A 17,782-nucleotide genomic window follows, 5' to 3' on the forward strand; every position below is an offset into this window, starting at 1 on the left:
CACACAGACATCTGTTTGCAATCTATAGCAGCTTGAAAAGTATTCTGTTTAAATTGAAAGCATTCCCAATTCCGTCAGCCTTATTTAATGCTTATTGTCAGACTCCTAATGTAAGATTTGTTAGATGACTAATAAAAGTTCCTTTCCATATGACATCATTAGCCTAACTGATTCAGCTGTTGAATTTTTGTTCCACCTCTAGATTCAGTGCTCACTTCAGAGTCAGCTTGCTAGGCTAAGTTAGACTGCACTGTGCTAGACAGAATAAGGAACTGTCTGTTCTCTTCTGCTGCAGCTGAATATCTGTTTTTCTCCACACTTGGAAGGGGAAAGAAAAGAACGCTTGTCTTGTCAAAGGTAAACTGAATGTATTGAAAGGAAAACTTATTTTAGGGGTTTAAGGCTTCCACCTGGTCAAAGTATGACTTTTCTTCTGTTTACAATAAAACTGTAAAATTATTTTATGCTTAGCTCACAAAGGACATTATCTCTAGGAAATGAACATTGTGTTGTCTTTCTAGAAAGCTGATGGACCAGTAGAAGATTTATAAAGAATGTAATTTGTAGATGTACTATCCTAAAGTTCTTCTATTTAAGATCACCATGTACTTTTGAGCTACCTTGATGCTTTTGTAAAATTGTGTATCTTGCATTTTTTTTAAATACTTAATAATACATGCACTATTATTTGTTTAATTGTGTTTAACACTTCAACTGTTTAACAGAATATCTTTAAAGTGCACAAAGAAAATGTTTTAAGTGTTAATAAAAGCTTATTCAAATATGTTGAGAGTTCTCTTAGCTGAATTTTAACATTTTGTTTTTTTTAACCCAATACATAGATAAAAGAAACTACTGAATTAATTTTCCATGACATGTATTTAATTTCCCGAGCTGTAAACTTGCCAAGCTTAACTATTTACTTAGACATGTCGATGTTTGGATTAAGTAAATCCAAATTCTGAAGCCTTCACATCAAAATGTATAATAGAGTTGGTTGTATTGTTTGTTCTCCAATGAAATTATTTCAGTAAGCTACTCCAGGTTGAACCTCCCTTATCCGGAACCCCCGGGACCTGGCCAGTTCTGGACGAGGGGCGGTCACGTTAAATTGGATGGTACAGATACTGAGCAAGGTGATATCGGGGCTGGCTGGCTTGGGGCTGGGAGTGCGGCAGAGAGATCACAGGGAGGGGGGTGGTGGCGGTGAATCGCAGGGTCAGGCCAGCGATTGCGGAAGTCGGCGGCGAGGAAGGACTTCAATTTGTTCATGTCGGAGTTCTGCGCATGCGCCACCCAGTGGCCGGGAATGTTTCTGGATGAGGGGTTGTTCTGGATAAGGAGGTTCGACCTGTGGCACTTATTTCCTTTAGTTGCATGTTTGATTATATTTATTTTGACCTCATCTGAAGTCTGTGATACAATCCACAGTAGAGAGAATAGAATTTTCTTTTAGCATGTGGTTCACACATGTCTCTAATATAGAGCAGCAGAAGGTTAAGATGTTGCATTTATATGGTGCCTGTCAATCGGATCCACAGGATGTCCCAAAGCACTTAACAAAACCTAGCAACAGGGATAAACAAAAACAAAGAAAAAGACATTTGCTATTAATTGTTACATTTGCAGAGGTCTAGGAACAGCTTTTATGTCAATCCTCTTGTGCGAAGTTTCATGTTACCAGATAAACTAAAGAATGGGTGAAAAGATAGCAAAACATTGGGGCAAGGAAATAACATGATATAAATGTATAGGTAGATTAACTATTCAAAACAAATGTCTTCCTAATTCAGTTTATTTTAGTGTGTCCCTTTTTTTCATTTTTGCTCTTGTGATATGAAACTTGGCCAATGTAGATGATGCATGGAGAGGATGCACAGGAATCGGATGAAGGTAAACTTAACACACGGACAGTTCCTAACCTACTTAGCAAACTGATTAAAGGAAAAAACTATTTAACTCCAGCCCACTATAGAATATTTGCTGGAATGTTTGCCCTATGTTAAAACTAATGGTCCAGAAATTCCTCTGGGGTCTTCCCGCAGGCAATTACCTCCTCGCTGGAGATTTTTTACGAATTTACATGGTGGTTTAGGAGGCGCCCTGATTTCCGATGGGGAGGCCTTCTCCTCCAGCGCTGCAAAGCGGGCTCCCTTGCAGAGGGTCCCGACACACAAGATGCAGTCAATGTGTGACTGCTCAGCCAATCAGGTAAGTATTTCACAGGTTCCCATTAATAGCACTGAGACTCGCGTATCTACGAGTTCTCAGTGCTATTAATGGGAACAAAAGCAATCACACAAAATAATAAAAAACAGACCACACATATTTAAAATTAATTTGAAATTAAAGTTATTATGTCTTATAAAAATAAAATATTTTCCTGATTTTTTTTTAATAAGTTTTTTAAATTATGGTTAAAAATAAACTTACTGTAGTGGGGAGGGTTTTTAACAATAAACTATCTGTTTTTAATTTTATTTTACAATTCTTTTTGTGTGTTTTAAAACACTTGCGCCTGTAAAAGTAGGCTATGCACCTGCTTTTTCAGGCGCAAAGTTTTTGAGGACATTTGCCAGGCAAGATATGGGTAAATAGCCCAATCTTGCCCGTACAAATGTCCTCGCTCCCGATCTGGCTATGATCTGTCAAACTCCAGCTTGACAGATCGGAAAAGCCGGTTTTCAGCGCATGCACATTGCGTGCTGAAAGCCGGCTTTTCCGATGCCTTCCTGGGTCCGTAGAAACTTTGTGTGGGCCCGGGACATCGGAAACTCTGCCCCATTGTAATGTTCACATTTTATGGAGCCTTTTCCATTCCAGTAACACTAGTATGGAACAGGTACTGTAACATTGGGTGATAACATGTGCAATTCCCCATGGATTTCTGCCAATTGCATACCATATGTCATCTTTTGATCTTTTTATGAGCAAGATCCTAATTCAGCATGAAAATCTATGCGAATGATCTTGAGGATGGTGCAGGCGTGTTTCTGTGGCATACTTGTAGGGAATGCAGTAAGTTCAGATCATTTATTTGAAATGAAATTGACACTCTGGATGACACATTTGGACAGAGAAGTGACATTTAAATGGACCACTTTCTTTGGAACATAGATGAAAATGGACTTGAACTCCAAGTTTGAAACAGCTCAATTATTCATAAAGATTTTTTGCATTTTGTTTATTTTTAGAGGTTTTGTCCCAGATTGTTGCCAGCAACTGATACAATCAAAATTATAGATATGGGAGTTTTGATTGAGATTCTTCTTTTCTGGCATTCAGAGAAGAAAAGAGAATGAAAGGAGGTGTGAGAAGCTGGTTTTACTGCGTGACGGCAAGCTGGTCTTATTGACGCAGATACAACAGTTTGGAAATTTCTGAGGAATGCTGCCTTTGCAGGTTCTGTTAATAGGGAGGTAGTGACAGTTGTTTGCCAACTCGGAGCTGATCTTCAGACCATTTTCATCACGGGACTAGCACTGCAGTAGAAATAGTCTGTAATGAGATACCCATATAATCAACAGAGTCAAACACGTTATAGGTATCTTCAAGCCGTGCTTCATGTTTGTCTGGACAAACAGTGTCCAACAGTAAAACCCTGCCATGGTCTCCAAATATTATTGTAATCTGCTGCAAACTTGACCATCCAGAAAGAACTAACCATACAGCAAGTGGAGAAGGGGGAGACACAATTACAGCCAAGGACACGGCATGACACTGATGGTGAGCTTGAACATATCCCTGTTGAAACACTGTTGCAGGCAGGATCTCTTGGAGGAGACCTTCAGCCAAGAACCACATCTGCCCAGTATACTCCACACATATATAATAAAATGGCCTTTAGAAATCAGCAGCAACATTTGCCACTGCACCAACTCAATTATCAATCTCCCATACCATTCTCCTGACACTGTTAAAATAAAATACAATCAAATTGAATTTCCTGCAAGTGATTTAGTGTATATATAACTAGATTTTTTTTGTGGTGATTAGTGCATTTTGTGTGATTTTCATCCTAATCTTATGTTCCTTCTGACTCTTTCCTCATTGGCAGTAATAAGTGAGAGTCTCTTGGAATTGAGTTGGCCTTGTACTTCCTTGTGCTGCCTTGCAACTGGTGCCAGCATGTCTCATGTTGTTGTGGCTGGCTGGTGTGCCTACTTGTTGGCATGTCTTCTGTCATTTTGAGCAGGAGGGCAATATGAATTCAGCTTAGGTTGCATGCGGCTTTGCCCTGAGGTAGCAGCTTCCTATTTACTTACTCTAGCCATGCCCTCAGTGTGTCCACAAATTTGTATGGGAGCAGACCCCTAAGCAGCAAGCCTTATGTAATGGCTTTCTCTATCCAATTCCACCACCATGATGAAGCTGAACAACATGCCATTGCATTGGAGCCCAAGCCTTTGTAGGAGCCGTCTGGACATTTATGAGACATATGTAACTGGGACTCTGTCCTTGGCTGCACTGCAGATGGTTCTGGAGTTGACATGTCCATGGCTGTTAAACTGTCACAGTAGGCCATTACTAAGAATTGGAGGATGTGTATAGAAACACAGGAAAATAAACTAATAGAACTTGATGACCAATGTGATTGGAATGTAGGCTGTGATGCGGTGTATGACAAAGACACTCAACACAGGCCTGTTGTGGAGAAAATAATTGTTTAATTGCTTGATCAAGGGAGACACGGCTATACCAGTTCCTCAACTGGGTGTGTTACCAACAGTTCTCGTCGAACACTTTCGGAGGAGTTCCTTTATAGAGAATTCTTTGCAAAGTCATCATTTATATTGGTCAGTCTTTATACCATGTGACAATCTTTGCTTTGTTACAGATTGTTTTATTTTAACTTTGCTGATTGTTCCAGTTTGAACGGATACATCCTGCATCCTGCCAACAACATGAACCCACTCCCCAGGCCTAAGACCCTCGTTCTGAATAACAGGAACTTACACCATTGTTCTGGGTTGCATCTGATAATTTTGCTACATCATCAAATTGTGTTTTTGTCTTACTAACATAATACGTGCTTAACTCTTTAATCCCCACTTCAATCCCCCCTTTGGTCATATGGTTATTCTATTAACACACCGTGACCAATTATTTTACCTTACTAGACTCGTGTGTCTCCCGCCCTGATTTCGTTGATCAGGCGACAGGAATGGGACACTCACGACTCATATCAGTTATTCATGTTGGTTTGGTTCGCCTCTCCTGTTACCTACTTTCAGTAAAGGCTTCCTTTCATATTTCTGAGCGGCTTTTACCAGCGCGTTCATCCTTTTCCTCCTACATCTAAAGGACCATTCAAACAGTAACATAAGTACAACCAACATCTGCACTATCACTAATACATGTGATATAATTCTTATCCAAGGGTGTACATGAACATTAAGTCCAAAATTCCATTTGCCAACACTTTCTTTGTGTCCTTTTGCAGCTTAACAATCTTTTTCATCAGGATGATGTATTTTGTCATTGCTCACGGACACTCTTCTCCAACGCTGTCTGCTCCTCACTTAGTTTGGGAATGGGTTTTCCCTCAGGCTCTTCAAAGCCCTCATACCCCACCTTTATAGTGTCTACCACCGTTCCATTGATAGTTTCTGCTCTTAATTCGGAGTATATAATATGACCCTCTTCTCTGGTCGTGAAGCAAAAGTTGGTGATAGTGATGGGGCAGTGCGTTACTCCTCCCACAGTCATGTTAGTGGCTGTGGTGCTGACACACCATTGCCCGTTACTTCGTGGTGCTGCTGTTGTCTCGAAATCCAGTGGGGTTATGCTCAGGACGCATCCTTCTGTGTGGCCGTTTCCACAGTCATTTTGATCAAATTTGGGATGTTCTCGACACAAAACAACCTGGTTATTCTCATAACAATCTTTAATGCACACATCCTTGGTATCATCTCCCTTCTTAACGTATTGGTACAGTTTGTGGTATCTGACCCTTGTTTGGTTTCTTATTTCTCCTATATTATCAACTTTATACAGGAGGTTTCTCTTGGTCACATCAGATTGTGGTATTGACAGTACAAATCTGATTATATTCTGATGACCAGTTACACATTTAGTTTTAGGAACCCATGCATGGTTGTTTCGCCTGATTTCACAGGCATCTGTTTCCCATTTTCTCAAGATCCATTCCCTGAATACATCATTGGTTATCCAATTTTGGACCTCCCCATTTTGTAGCTGTTCTAAGTTATGTTCTACTGTACTTACTATCCATGCTCCATACCCGGCACATACTGCGGCATTTCGTCCGCTTTCACAATTGTACTTTTGTTTCGCGTTTATTAAGTTAATTGTCTTGGCATGATCCCTTAGTGTGTGGGCCACTTATAACAATTTTCATTTGGCCCCATCTCCCAATTGGGCCTGCATTTTCTCATTATCATCTCCCCTCTCCAGCAACCCTCTTGCGGTTTGGGTGAGTGTGTCAACCTGCTCTTCTACCATCTGGAGATCTATAGTGTTTGCTACTCCCACTGCATAACCCATGCCTATCATGTGATAAACATCAGGGTTTTAGACTCTGGTCCATCTAAGGCCCGCAGTGTCAGATTTTTATACTTACTTGTTTTTGACTCGCAGAAACTGGGGATCGTTAGTTAGGTCAAACTTAGAAATATCGTGATTATCCTCTGACGTACTCCAAAGTGTAACTTTTCCTTCGTGTATTTCATTACTAATCCCCCTCCGTTGGTCCCCTTTGTTATATGAGGGCACCTTGGAGTTCTCCTCTTACACAGGATCATCATTCCCCCTTCTGTATGATTGTCACAACTTGTTCCCTCTGGGACAGGTGATGGGCTACTAGTTTCTTCCTTGTCCTTGTAGAATCATAAGGGGGGTGGTGATCACATTTATATACATTCTGTTGATGAAACACATCCTGGATATTCCAGTCTTTTAGTTAGATTCTTACCATTTCTACTCCTACCGGATTGTTTGCACCATTTCTCTGGGCATGTGACCTTTCCCAGATACATTTTATTATGGCAAGTACCTCTAGTATTGCAAATATTAATCCTAGTCCCCCAAAAAGTCCATCTATCAATGCACCCCTCCTCTCCTTATATTCTTTCAGCTGGGACCAATGTTTCCATCGGCCCCCACCTTTCATATTTATACATGCACATGTGTCACCACTGATTAATACCTCATATTCTTTAACCATTACCTTCGCTCCTACCTCCGTTACTACCGGGGTTTTTGTTCCTTTATCCTCGTCTTCCTCTCCCTGCTTATCTCGCACTTCCTGTCGCATACCTTTCAACTGCCTACTCAGTTCCATCACATACTTCCTAATTCTATCGCGTAAAGGTCCTAACTCTATTCCTCCTGTAACTATTCCCTCAGGGAATTTCATTGCTCGCCCTTAGTTCGTAAGGGGTGAGTCCTGTTGTGCGGTTCGGTGTAGCACGCAGTCTCATCAATATGGTGGGCAGGAGTTCCGGCTATGCCTGTCTGGTTCCCTGGATTGCTTTACTCAGGGAGGTTTTGAGGGTTCTATTCATTGTTTCTACCATTCCTGAACTCTGGGAACAGTAGGAGATGTGGAATTTCTGCTTAATGTTCAGTATTTTACAAGTTTCCTTCATTACCTTTTCTGTGAGATAAGTCCCTTGGTCCTAATCTATCTAAATGGGAATCGCCCATCTAGGAATTACCTCTTCCGCTAGTATACTGGCTACCGTGGTTGCAGTGCAATTGCGGGTGGCGAATGCTTCCACCCACCTTGTAAACTGGTCAATAATCACCAAGCAGTACTTCCTTCCCCTGAAGTTTATTAGGGGCCCAGTAAAATCAATCTATGTTTTCCTCTGGTCTCCGTGGGTGGGGTTGGTGCACCATCCTTATTTTTATAATTTTTTCCAGATTATGTTGGGTGCATGTAACACAGTGCTGACAACGTTTAGCAACGTCATGCCCAATTCCCGGCCACCACCAATCCTGTGAGATATTGGATATCATGGCGTTATGCCCAGCATGGTTAATGTCGTGGTGTAACTCTATGATCATTTGCCGAATGCAGGAAGGGGCCAACACCTTTTCGTCCTTTCTCCACATGGAGTCTATACCAGGTGATCCTCCCTTTCTCTCCCATTCTGCTCTTTCTTCCTTATTCGTATCTGTGTGCAGTTTAACTATGTTTATGTTCTCCTCTGTGGTAATGCTACAGACTGACTCTTTTTATGTCTGCGTATGTGGCCGCTTCTCGAGCGGCAGTGTCCGCAGCCTCATTTCCACGCTGTATTTCGTCCACTACTTGTTGATGGGCCTTTTCCTTTATCACTGCTGCTTTAGTTGGTTTGCTGGCTGTGTCTAATGGTAATTTTATACGTTCATCATGTTTGATGGCCTTGTCGCCAGAGGTAACAAAACCCTCTCCTTCCCCATGCTACCATGTAGTCATGTACTACCCCAAAGGCATACCTACTATCTGTGTATATATATTTTCACTGTCTTTCCCTCTGCCAGTAATAAGGCTTCCGTCAGTGCGGTTAATTATGCTACTTTGACTGAAAGGCCTTCGTCCAGCGCTCCCTGCATCACTACCTCAAGATGCTAGTTTAATACCGCCCATCCCGTAAGTGGGTGGCCGTCGACATACCATTGGGATCCATCCACATACAATGTGAAGTCTGAGTTTTCAAGAGCTACCTTACTTACATTCCCTGGAGAATCTTCCCATTCTAATGCGTTACACTTGTGGGGCTCCCCCCTCCCCCCCCCCCCCCCCCCCCCACCACCCAGCGAGGATTCCTTCTGACGGGTTTTCCCTGTGTCTCTGACTATCTTTACTGATCCACTTTGCTCGGTGGAGATTGGAGATGGCCCGGAGCTTTCCAGTGTTCAACATTTCGCCTGTCATCACGACAGGTTCGCTGTCCTTGACTGCCCATGTGGCGCAGTCTAGTGCAGCCACACATCTGGACAAGCCCGCGACTACTGGTGATTGTTGGGTTGAATAGTAAGCTATGGGTCTCATTCTGTCCCCGATCATTTCTGTCTCTCATCAGAGAAAATGGCATTTTTAGATTCTTTCCAAACTTTTTAGTATTTCTTTTACTAACTGTTTAGTATTATTTCTTTTAAAAAGGTTTCAAACCCAAGATTTTCCAATACAACCAAAATGTTTATCAAGGAGAATATCTCAAAATCTCAATTCAAATACTGTACTGCCAATCTTTTTATTTAAATCTCTTTTACTAAACTAGAAGCTTTCACATCATTTACAATAAGATTCTACACAAAGGAAATGAGGGGGGAGCTTCCCCCAGCCAGTTGCCTCGAGAAACCCACGGAGACTTTTTAAAAAAAAGACATTACACTCTCCCTTCTCCTTTCTTTATCTCACTCATAGACTAAATTTATTATCTTTCAACCAAATGTAATCAATGATTACGTGTTTTTTTTTAAAACAAGTAATTGGGTGTCTCGGCTTGCAATAACCAAATTGAAAAGACAGCACTTTGTTACAATTCTCATTGATTCAAAATGTGACCACCCATTTTTATTTGCAGTTTTCTCTTTTGTTAAACAAACCCATCCTTTGTGCATTTCCTAGCTCCGTAACTTATCATCAAAATAAATCCACATCTGTGTTTCTAACTTAAAGTGTCATTCAATTCTCGGTACACAATTCAACTTCTTCACATTTCTTAAACTTCTCACATCTAGGACAACACTACAAAGGTTAAAAACATTCAGCTCACTGCCTGGAAAAGTGGGTGTAGCAAAAACAAAGATACAGATGCAGCATTTCTCTTTTAAAAGACTGGCTTTCAGACAACTAGAAAATTCATTAACTCTCACCTCAAATATTTTACAGTCAAGAAAACTTCCACGCAACCACTTTCATTCAACAAAGCTTATTTTTCTCTTCCTCGGCATAAAAGCTGAAGCTTCTGTGTTGGTGTTATATTCTTCTTAGATCTACCCACTCTATCTTCTATTCTTAATTTGTGCAATTCCTCTAATTGAGACCTGGCCATGGCCTTATATTGCAAACATTGACTGACCACCATCAAACCTGCTTTGCGCGTCTTTTTATTTGCCTTTCTCCCACCATCATTTTTGTTTTGCGGGGGTCTTTGGGATCCCATCCATCACTTAATATGGTAACTATCAATGTTTTATGGTCGTGGGTAAAATAACTACTTAGCGAACCTTCTGGCCCCCTAATCTAGCATATCTTTGCACGCCATCTATGTTTGGTACGTCTACCCTCTATCGGTTCATTGTCCCCTTTAACCTGGTTTCCTCAAACCTAGGGTCTGCAATTACAAACCTACGAAGCCGATCCTACTTTGATAATTACTATTGTGACTTGTTAACTACCCTCAAGTCTTTTACACCATTACAGACCTTTCTCAAGTTCAGACACCCCAGGCGACCGACACATTTCACAGCAAATTACATCAGATTTATGAGTGGTATTTAAAATATACTCACCCGTGATGATCTGCAAACATCCGTCTGTCTTTTGCCCAGGTGCGTCCTGCCAGACTATACCATTTGATGTGGCGTATGACAAAGAATCTCAACACAGGCCTGTTGTGGAGAAAAGAATTGTTTAATTGCTTGATCAAGGGAAACATGGCTACACCAGTTCCTCAACTGGGTGCGTTACCAATCGTTCTCGTCGAACACTTTAAAAATAGAGAAACATAGAAAACAGGTGCAGGAGTTGACCATTCAGCCCTTCGAGCCTGCACCACCATTCAATAAGATCATGGCTGATCATTCCCTCGGTACCCCTTTCCTGCTTTCTCTCCATATCCCTTGATCCCCTTAGCCATAAGGGTCATACCTAACTCCCTCTTGAATATATCCAATGAACTGGCATCAACAACTCTCTGCGGCAGGGAATTTCACAGGTTAACAACTCTCTGAATGAAGATGTTTCTCCTCATCTCACTCCTAAATGGCCTACCTCTTATTCTAAGACTGTGTCCCCTGGTTCTGGACTTCCCCATCATCGGCAACATTCTTCGTGCATCTAACCTGTCCAGTCCCGTCAGAATCTTGTATGTTTCTATGAGATCCCCTCTCATCCTTCTAAACTCCAATGTATAAAGGCCCAGTTGATCCAGTCCAGCCATCCCAGGAATCAGTCTGCTGAACCTTCGCTGCACTCCCTCAATAGCAAGAATGTTCTTCCTCAGATTAGGAGACCAAAACTAACACAATAGTCGAGGTGAGGCCTCACCAAGACCCTGTACAACTGCAGTAAGACCTCCCTGCCCCTATACTCAAATCCCCTAGCTATGAAGGCCAACATACCATTTGCCTGCTTCACCGCCTGCTGTACCGATATGCCAACTTTCAATGACTGATGAACCATGACACCCAGGTCTTGTTGCACCTCCCCTTTTACTAATCTGCCACCATTCAGATAATATTTTGTCTTCGCGTTTTTGCCACCAAAGTGGACAACCTCACATTTATCTACAAGGATAAATGTGAGGTTGCTCCTTTACAGAGAATTCTTTGCAAAGTCATCATTTACATTATCATTGGTCAGTCTTTCTACCGCATGACAATCTTTGCTTTGTTACAGATGGTTTAATTTTAACTTTGCTGCTTGTTCCAGTATGAACAAATGCATTTTGCATCCTGCCAACAACAGGAACCCACTCCCCAGGCCCAAGACCCTAGTTCTAAATAACAGGAACTTACACCATTGTTCTGGGTTGCACCTAATAATTTTACTACATCATCAAATTGTGTTTTTTTTCTTACTAACATAATACATGTTTAACTCTTTAATCCCCGCTTCAGGCCATAACGCAGGTGAGGACCTAGGTGACTGCATTTTGTGATGATTTGCGATTTATGAATGGTAAAAGTTGAACAGTTTATAAAAAATAAAAAGTTCAGACACAAGTTGTAGATAAGAGTTTTGATGGCAGGAGGGAAGAGGCAGTGGTTGAGGTAGGTGACATTGTGGAGCTGAAAGTGGCCTTGGTGACTGTGTGTGGGGAAGGAAACTGAGCTCAGGGCCAAGATGGTGTAAGCTCTGCACCTGTGGGCAGCCAGGGAGTGGGATGGTATTGAGGCATGGGGCAAAAGGTGTTTACTGGAGTGCAAAGGATAGCCTTGATTTTGTGGACTTTAAGCTAGCATCAAAGCCTTAATGTCAGGTAGGGACAGTTGGTAATGGTGGTAACGCCTGTGAGGGCAAACTAAAGTGTCTTCTGCATACATGTGAAAGTTAAACCAGGCATATTTCAGGCAGTGCAACAGATAGTAATGAAATTGAGAGAGAGCAGTGCTCTAAAGGGGAATTGTTGAGAGGCATTTGGGGTGAATGAAATGGTTAAGTGTTGAAGACAACGGAGAGGTCAAGGAATAATAAGGAGGGACAGCAATTCACAGTTATGTAATATGTTGTAGGTGACTTTGACGAATGAGATCTCCATGCTCTGGAGGGCTTCACACAGGGAGTGGGCGAATGTGCAGATCCACTTGATTCTCGGTACACGACCCATCAACCACAAGGCACGTGCGGTGCCATATATGATGCAAGAGAAAGTGGAGATCGAGCTAGACAGGCTGCAACAAGAGGGCATCATCGCGCCTGTGGAGTTCAACAAGTGAGCCAGTCTGATTGATCCGGTTCTCAAGGGCGATGGCACGGTCAGAATTTGCGGGGACTATAAAGTAACGATTAACTGTTTTTCGCTGCAGGACCAGTACCCGCTACCCAAGGCAGACGATCTATTTACGACGCTGGCAGGAGGAAAGACGTTCACCAAGTTGGACCTGACCTCGGCCCACATGATGCAGGAGCTGGCGGAATCTTCGAAAGGCCTCACCTGCATCAACACGCACAAAGGTCTGTTCATCTACAATAAATGCCTGTTTGGGATTCGATCGGCCACGGCAATTTTTCAAAGGAACATGGAGAGTCTGATAACGTCGGTTCTGCGCACCGTGGTTTTCCAGGACATCATATTGATCACAGGTCGGAACACCATCGAACACTTGCAGAACCTGGAAGAGGTTCTAAGTCGGCTAGATCATGTGGGACTCAGGTTGAAATGCTCGAAGTGTGTTTTCCTGGTGCCAGAGGTCGAGTTCTTAGGGAAAAGAATCTGGGTAGATGGCATCAGACCCACCGATGCCAAGACGGAGGCCATCAAGAACGTGCCGAGACCACAGAACATGACGGAGCTGCAGTCGTTCCTGGGACTCCTCAATTATTTTGGTAATTTCCTACCCGGGTTAAGCACCATGCCAGAACCTCTACACGTGTAGCTACGCAAGGGAGATGACTGGGTATGGGGGAAATCACAAGAGACAGCTTTTGAGAGACCCCGAAATCTGTTCTGTTCCAACAAACTGCTTGTCCTGTATGATCCTTGTAAACGTTTAGTGCTAGCTTGCGATGTGTCTTCGTATCGGGTCGGGTGTGTGTTACAACAAGCAAACGAATTGGGAACATTGCTTATGCATCCAGGAGCTTGTCCAAGGCCGAAAGGGCCCACAGCATGATTGAAAAAGAAGCCCTGGCATGCGCTTAAGGGGGAAAAAAATGCATCAGTATCTGTTTGGGCTTAAATTTGATTTAGAAACTGACCATAAGCCGCTCATATCGCTATTCTCAGAGAGCAAAGGTATCACTACCAATACCTCTGCTCACATCCAAAGATGGGCGCTCACGCTGTCTGCATTTAACTATATAATTCGCCACAGGCCAGGCACAGAGAACTGCGCTGATGCTCTCAGTCGGCTACCATTGCCCACCACCGGGGTGGAAATGGCACAGCCTGCAGACTTGCTCTTGGTGATGGATGCATTTAAAAATGAAAACTCACCCGTTACAGCCCGCCAGATCAGGACCTGGACCAGCCAGGATCCTTTACTGTCCCTTGAAAAAAAAACTCTGTTCTCCATGGGAGCTGGTCCAGCGTCCCAGCGGAGATGCATGAAAAGATCAAGCCATTCCAGTGGTGTAAAGATAAAATGTCCATACAGGCGGACTGTCTTTTGTGGGGTAATCGCATGGTTTTTGGCCAAGAAAGGCAGGGAAATGTTCAGACGCGACCTACACAGTACCCACCCAGGCATCGTAATGATGAAAGCTATAGCCAGAGCCCATGTGTAGTGGCCCGGCCTCAACGCATATTTGGAGTCTTGCGTGTGCCAATGCAACACTTGCTCTCAACTGAGCAATGCACCCAGGGAGGCACCGCTACGTTTGGTCATGGCCCTCCAAACCGTGGTCTAGGATCTATGTTGACTTTGCTGGCCCGTTTCTAGGCAAAATGTTCTTGGTTGTTGTGGATGCTTATTCAAAGTGGATTGAGTGTGTAATAATGTCTGTAAGCACGTCCACTGCCGCCATCGAAAGCCTACGAGCCATGTTTCCCACGCATGACCTGCTTGATGTCCTTGTCAGCGACTATGGGCCGTGTTTCACCAGTGTTGAATTCAAGGAATTCATGACCCGCAATGGGATCAAGCACGTCACATCTTCCCCGTTCAAGCCCGCATCCAACGGCCAGGCAAAATGGGCAGTCCAAATCATCAAGCAAAGCTTGAAACGTGTGTCGGAATGCTCCCTGCAGATCCGCCTGTCCCGAGTCCTGCTGAACTACCGCACAAGACCCCACTTGCTCACCAGGGTTGCCCCAGCCGAGCTGCTCATGAAAAGGGTGCTCAAAACAAGGCTCTCTCTTGTCCACCCTGATCTCCATGATCACGTCGAGGGCAGGCGACATCAACAAAGCATGTACCATGATCGCGCAAATTTGTCACGCGATATTGAAGTCAATGACCCTGTATTTGTGCTCAACTATGGACATGGTCCCAAATGGCTTGCTGGCACTGTCATAGCCAAAGAAGGGAGTCGGGTGTTTGAGGTTAAACTTGCAAATGGACTAACTTGCAGAAAGCATTTGGACCAAACTAAACTGTGATTCACAGACAGCCTGAAGAGGACACCACCAACTTCGACCCTCCAACACACACACACAAGTGGCAACCGACATCACGATTGACCACGAAGCTGAACTCTTCATCCCCAGCAGCCCAGCAAGACCAGCTGCGCAGCAGCCCAGCGAAGGCCCAACCAACTCACCTGCACCTGCATTTGTTACCGAGATGATCAACTAGGGAGCGAAAAGCCCCAGGTCGTCTCACTCTATAAATAAGTGTACTATTGTCTTTGGGAGGGAGTGATGTTATGTATGCAACCCTATGTAACCAGCATTCTACCACCACCAGAGAGCATATCTGTTGGAGTCCCAAGGGATTCCAGCATCCCTTGGGAACACTATATAAGCAGGTCTCCCATGCTGTACCAACACTCTGGAGTTAGAATAAAGAGAATAAGGTCACACTCACGTCTACAGTACTCAATCACATTACTTTATTCCGGACATAACAGTTACCCAGCTTACGGGGGCAATAAACATGAAAAATTTTACAATTCTTAAAAATGACTCTCTCCATATTCTCACCATTTGCTCCACACACTAACACCTGCAATATATCTGTCAAAATGTAACTGTATGTGGAGTTTCTCTTAACTTTCCTAGTAGTTGAAATGTATTCTAAATAGTCAGATGGCAAAGTTCCAGTCCATGCTAATTGTTTCAGATTTTGCTAACAGTAGTTGGTCCAATGTACAGCTGTTTTTGCTTGACTCGTATGCTATTTAGTTTATTAAAACAGTACTGGATTTGTGTATCAATTCAGGCCAATCTGATGTCCATTTGTAAGCTCCAAACTGGCCTGGGCCCATAACCAGTTCAGCCTTTTGCACAATGGTTTTCCCTTTATCTATCGTTGGCTGCTGGATAGGAGGGAAAAAGCTGCTGTGAGTGAGGAAAGCAGGAACAGATCAGGGAAGTGGCATCCTCTTTTTTTTTTTCTTTTTCCCTTCCTATTTGCTGACTTGTGAAATTTATGAACTGGCAGTAACTGAGTTCCCCAGAGAGTAGGAGTCAGGCAGCTGAACGTTCTGTCAATGGTGGGGCAAATAGAAGAGAGGCAGCTTGAGACCCGAGTCAGAGGAACAAGTGTGTTTCGGGAGTGTGGGGTGAAGAGAGAATATAGGGCTGGAGAAGATTGGGCTGGATGAGACCATGGAGGGAATTAAAGATAAGGGCCTAGAAATTCGATACCTGTGCGCCAGCTGTTACCGCTGGGTTGCTGCAAAGTAATGGTGGCCGCCTCACTTCCTGCTGCCTCCGGCGGAAGAGACAGCAGCCGCTATTTTGGTAAGGGCTATAGCACTGCCGTTGACACTGCTGGCCCCTGAAATGTAAATGAGCAGAAGGCGATGTTAATCGGCGAGCAACACCAACTTGACGCCGCATCTGCAAACTTTGCCGTTTTTGCTCTGGTTAACGCCAGGTCCTAAGCACACTCAGATAGGTGTACATGAAGCAGACCTGCAGAGATGCCATCAGCGCTTCTTAAAGGGACACACATATCTTTCAGGTAAGTTTGGATTTAAGCTTTTGGACTTAAATTTTTTTTTTATTGGCTTGGTGCAATAAAGTTTTTTAAGTGTGGAAAGAGTGCTGCTGGATGCTTGCAAGACTTCATATGGTAAAGGTAGGCCTCGAAGAAGTCAAAAAATGCTGGAAATACTCAACAGGTCAGGCAGCATCCGTAGAGAAAGAAACAGAGTTCACATCTCGGGTCGAGATGCTGCCTGACCTGCTAAGTATTTCCAGCAATTTCTGCTTTTATTTCAGATTTCCAACATCTGCACGGCGAGAGAAGAGGGGGCAGCAGAAGGACGGATGCAACCCAGAAAGTTCCTTTCTGGCTGGGATATCTGGGATGGAATCATCCGCCTGCGGTCCCTGGGACCACACCCCCAATTCCCCTTTCAACATTTTTTGACTTCTCTTGGCCACAATGCTGAAATAAAAGCCACCACATTGGAAAATCACCCTTGTACATTCCCTTAGTGACTGTCTTGTGCATGCCTTTGCCTATCCTACTGATGTCATGCAGTGCTACCCCAGTGACTGCAGCATAGCTGGTGGAAGGCTGCTGATTTTCAGTGGGGGACACTGTAGGATGGCCTTGCAGGATGACCTCGCGGAGCTGGTGGCTGGGAGTGTGAAATCGAGTGACGGTGTTCCTTCGCTGCCTTCACCTTCTCCTCCTATTTCTCCATCCTCGAGCAAGAGCTGCATGTTTACACCATGCGCACCTTGTGGGATGAGGGGTTAAGTGGGATGCGAGAACTAGTATAATGTATGAGGATACCAGCATTTTGTATCCTTTCGTACCGCCACTGACGAGGGCTCAGCCATCCCCCTGCCAAGGAGATGAGGTGAAGCTAGGAATTGGAGGTGTGCCTTGTGGTTGCTACTGATTGTTGGTAGGTGTGTGTGGGGAGTGGGGGGTTGTGCAATGCATAGTGCTGAAGTTGGTAGGAGATATTAGCCTGAGATCATGAAGCTTCTTTGGGCACTGGAGTCAGGTCTTGACGGACTCGGTGATATTTTTTTAATTTTATGGGATGTGCGTGTCGCTGGCAAGGCCAGCATTTATTGCCCATCCCTAATTGCCCTTGAGAAGGTGGTGGTGAGCTACCTTCTTGAACCGTTGCAGTCCATGTGGTGAGGATACTCTCATAGTGCTGTTACGGAAAGAGTTCCAGGATTTTGATACAGCAATGGTGAAGGAGCAGGTGATATACTGCCAAGTTAGGATGGAGTGTAACTTGAGGGGAACTTGCAGGTGATGGTGTTCCCATGTGCCTGCTGCCCTTATCCTTCTAGGTGGTAGAGGTTGC

General features: G+C 43.7%; 1 protein-coding gene across 1 annotated transcript in view; it reads left to right on the forward strand.

The window, feature by feature from the left end:
* The first annotated feature begins 271 nt into the window (after positions 1-271).
* LOC139274808 (augurin-like) overlaps positions 272-17,782 on the forward strand; it is a 99,143-nt gene continuing 81,632 nt past the window's right edge. Inside the window, exon 1 of the mRNA XM_070891500.1 lies at positions 272-357. The gene's annotated coding sequence lies outside the window, so the exon portion shown is untranslated. The remainder of the gene's footprint in view (positions 358-17,782) is intronic.

The sequence above is a fragment of the Pristiophorus japonicus genome, chromosome 10, assembly GCF_044704955.1.
Source record: "Pristiophorus japonicus isolate sPriJap1 chromosome 10, sPriJap1.hap1, whole genome shotgun sequence".
Lineage (NCBI taxonomy): Eukaryota > Metazoa > Chordata > Chondrichthyes > Pristiophoridae > Pristiophorus > Pristiophorus japonicus.